General features: G+C 35.7%; 1 pseudogene; it reads right to left on the minus strand.

Moving 5' to 3' along the window:
- Positions 1-387: 387 nt before the first annotated feature.
- Positions 388-1,465, minus strand: LOC101278849 (proteasome subunit alpha type-2-like; annotated as a pseudogene).
- Between the last annotated feature and the right edge of the window lie 1,808 nt (positions 1,466-3,273).

Genomic DNA, 3,273 nt, shown 5'->3' on the forward strand with positions numbered 1-3,273 from the left:
GTGATTAGATTTATTGGGAGGCTTCAAATTTTGTGCTACAGGCCTGAATATAAGAGGGGCACCTAACCCAGCTTGGGGGGAGTTCCAGGAAAATTTCATAAATGAGTTTCCTTCAGAGCTGAGTTTTGAACAAAAAGTAGGAGTCACACACTATGGCAGAGGTGTTCTCTAATCAGTGGGAAGACCATTGAGGAAAGAATGGAGGTATAAAAGGGTGTGGGGCACTTTTTTTAACAATTTATTATGATTTATGTGTCATTTTAAAAACGTCAGTCCATTAAACTATGTAGAAATAAGTATGCAAAAAGTTGACAAGACAAAGTATAATTTAGATATGTTTAAGTAGATACATTGTCTGAAATTCTGGATTTTTCAGTCACTTTATTATTATGCTAGGGCAGCTAAGTAATCCTTAACTTCAGCTGGAGTAAGACTTGTAAACCTGGCTTCACTGAAGATTCCAACTTGTATGTAATCTTCTGTCCTTTGCCCTTCCAAACTTTCCTTTAGGATTAACTTGACTGTATGAGCGGCATCTTCAAGTTCCAGATCTTGGTTATGTCTTTTCTCAAGGAAAGGTTTCCCATTCACATAGTTCTTTCCCATTGATGTGACTTTCCAGGCAAAGTAAGATCCAGATGGATCTGACTGAAATAAATATGGTCATCCCTCATTCCAACCACAAATAGTTAAAAAAAAAACCTCTAAGTGGAGGCACACCACCTGACTGGGTGTATTCTTGCATCACAGAAGTTAAGCTCTGTACTAGCAGAGTTGTGAGAATGGTTTCTCAGTAAACAAGATAGATTGCTGAAGTAGTTTTCCAGCTCTGTGCACCGGCACTCTGAGATCTGGACTTATGCCACCGTACACCAAACCTCTATGCTTGGTCATCACTTCCACTTTGTGCACACTTCACTCATCTTACAGAATGGATTTCTGTTTCTTCTCAGTTGCTGATACCACACCATTTGCATCTATAATTCCCACTGAAGGGGCTCCTCCAGCTACAGCAGACAAAGCATATTCAATCTGGACAAGTTTTAGATACAGGCTGAATGCGGTCAGCGAAAAGCTATAAATGTGCCCCACCATTTTTACCTGGAGATCCCTTTTTTGCCGTTTATAGTAGCTTTATTCATAATTGCCAAAAACTAGAAACAACTCACATGCCCACTCATCAGTGAGGAAAACAGAGTGAGTTCACTGATTGTTGAGTAGGCAATTGGTGGGTATCAAAGGATAACATTAAAAACTCCCAAACCAGATAGTGAAGATTAAATAATAAAACAGAGGAATGGAGGCCTTTCAAAAAAGATAACAGTGCAAAAGTAACTACTAGAAAAGTAAAACCTTCCTAAATACCAAAAGGAAAAAAAAATTAAAGGAAAAAAACACATCACATAAAGAAACATGGAAAACAGTACAGTACATAGAAAATAATTTGAAAAAGTTAAGACCAAACACAAAAACCCATCAATAAATGGACTTAACTCACCTACTAAAAGAAATAAATCGCAATTATATTCACAGAGAAGATCTAACTTTATGCTGTATTCAAGGGACACATGTAAAACAAAGCGATTCAGAGGTTTAAATGAAATGAGCAAAAATATACTAGGAAAATATAAATAATAAGAAAGCAAGTTTTCAGATTCTGATGTCTCAAATAAATAGAATTCAAGCCAAAATTCATTAAAGATAACCAAGGTCCATATAAATACTGTTTTAAAATTCACAAAAAAGATCAAACATCTCTGAGCATCAAAGCACTAAATAAGGTCAAAGCTAGTTTTATTAAGCAAAACCATAGGAGATGCAAAGAGAAAAGGAAACATACTAATAATAGGAGATTTCCACTCTCAGTACAAGATAAATCAATAGACAATAAATAAATATATAGAAGACCTAAATAACATATTTAATAAGATAGCTCTTACAGACCTATACTGAACTGTAACCCTGGTAATAGAAAGCATATTTTCTTCTCAGGAACACATAGTCTATTTACAAAAGTGATCAAATATTAGGTCACAGGGGAAACAATAGTAAGTTGCATAAGACAGAAAAATAACTCTCTGATGACAATGCAATAAAACCAGTAATTATTAATAAAGTATTTTTTAAAAAGCTGAAAGACCCTTCCTCCTGGAAATTTGAAAGCTGCTATTTAACTGGCACAGGCCAGAGGAGACTAAGGAGATATGACAACTAAATGTAATGTGATCCCCTGGATTGGATCTTGGAACAGAAAGAACATTAATGGAAAATTGAAAAATCCAAATACAGTCTGGAGTATAGTTCACAGTACAGTGTACCAATATTGGTTCTCAGTTTTGACAGATGTACCATGATAACCTAAGATATTAACAACAGAGGAAACTGGTTGAAGACTATGTGGGAACTCTGTATTATCTTTGCAACAGTTCTGTAAATATGAAATCATTCCAAAACAAAAAGTTTGTTTTAAAATTTTTCAATTGAAAAACACTGCTATCAAATAGCTATTAAGTACAAAGAGCTTTATAACCAAAATAACAGAACTTCTAAAAATTATTATATTATTTTTGACTCAGATATTTATTATTCTCTAAGACATGACCAATGGGCCTACTTATCATTCATAAAACCTCCAAAAATCTATTAAACTTTCTAATGTCTGTACACTGAAATCAGTATTACAAGCCATATTATTAAAGAATTATGATAGCAAAACTGAGTGCTTGAGAGATTTTGACATAGAGCCTAATATATAGGTAAGAGAAGCCAAAGACTCACCGTTCCTCATTAATCTTTATAATTGGTTGAAACACTAGAATTCAGAATCTGTGGGATAAATTTAAATCTGTTAAGAGAGGAAAATTCGAAGCCTTAAATACTTTATCAATACAAGAAAATATTTTTTTAAAGCTAAACTCCCAACTCATACAAGCCAAAAAAACCCACCACCACTACAACAAAAAATAAACCATGGGCTTCCCTGGTGGTGCAGTGGTTAAGAATCCGCCTGCCAATGCAGGGAATACAGGTTCAAGCCCTGCTCTGGGAAGATCCCACATGCCACAGAGTGACTAAGCCCATGCACCACAACTACTGAGCCCGTGAGCCACAACTACTGAAGCCTGCACATCTAGAGCCTGTGCTCTGCAACAAGAGAAGCCACTGCAATGAGAAGCCTGCGCACCGCAACAAAGAGTAGCCCTTGCTCGCCACAACTAGAGAAAACCTACGCACTGCAACAAAGTTCCAACACAGCCAAAAATAAATTAAATA

The sequence above is a fragment of the Orcinus orca genome, chromosome 7 (genome assembly GCF_937001465.1).
Source record: "Orcinus orca chromosome 7, mOrcOrc1.1, whole genome shotgun sequence".
Taxonomy (NCBI): domain Eukaryota; kingdom Metazoa; phylum Chordata; class Mammalia; order Artiodactyla; family Delphinidae; genus Orcinus; species Orcinus orca.